Source organism: Phalangium opilio, unplaced genomic scaffold (assembly GCF_054372755.1).
Source record: "Phalangium opilio isolate 3A_F unplaced genomic scaffold, DU_Popi_V2 ptg000038l_1, whole genome shotgun sequence".
Lineage (NCBI taxonomy): Eukaryota > Metazoa > Arthropoda > Arachnida > Opiliones > Phalangiidae > Phalangium > Phalangium opilio.
In genome coordinates this window covers 1,849,654-1,850,771 of record NW_028324161.1, presented here as the reverse complement: position 1 = coordinate 1,850,771, position 1,118 = coordinate 1,849,654, and positions in this window count along the sequence as shown.

Genomic DNA, 1,118 nt, shown 5'->3' with positions numbered 1-1,118 from the left:
TACCCATCACGTGGGAAGTTATCATCGTCGAAAGTTTCAGATTAAACAGAACTAAAAATAGAAAAAAGGATATTGGGCTACGCAGAGCAACGAAAAAGACGTTTGAGTGACCTCGGGTCCAAGAGCCGAAACCTGGCTAATTTCTTAGCCCTGAGCCCAAATCGGGGCCGCGAACAAGTACGACTCCGCGCAGTAACCCGTTGTTCTTTAATTGCGGTAATCCAGTAACTTGCCTCGTTATTTGTGCGCTTCAGGATAATGTTTAAAATTAAACACCCAAAGACCCGTTTCTTAAACTGATGGTGTCCGTTGAATGTGCGGCTAATTAATATGGATTAGTTTGAGAGAAACGCGACGCTCATCTAGAGATCAACGATCCTGACGAATATTGGACCGCAGGACAACCCCATGGCCCATCTTACAAATCAGTATCGTACCCACCTTGGTGGTTAATTTTTATGACTTTATGACTTTATGGTTTATGGTTATTACCACAATATTAAGTTAAATCTGTGTATACTATTAATCAACATTGTTATTTAAATATTTGATTTAATGCATGATCGCTGGGCTTATTCCCATAATATTAATTTATATTGTTATTTCAATATTTGATTTAATACGTGATCGCTGGGTTTATTCCCATAGCTAACTATATTTTTACCTGGCCAGGGTTTGGTTATCTTCTATGGAAGCTTTTGGTATTCTATGAGAGCGGTAGCTCTTTTAGATAAGACTTTTACTTAAGAATTAAGTGACAATTAATATTTAGTATTATTAGTGTATAAATTATGATTAGTTTAAGATTAAACTAAACTGCTTTGACAACCTCAATATTGACTTTTCAATTATACCCCTAGATATATTCTCTTTATAACGTACCAATCGCTCACCCCAATAGTGAAAGTGATGCGAAACCCGGAATCTATAGTAAAAAGCGTGACAAAGTCCTTAACTAATCCAAGGGTTATGATTTATTTCAAAGTTCCTTAGCATATTTAAAGGTTACTCTATTTTTTCTAACTTTAAAATAAAACTAGAATTTTATATCCACTTTCTTGTGGCAGAGAGAATTTAGAAGGGGAGTGGAAGGCCCCCCCCTCTTTGACTCTATTAAA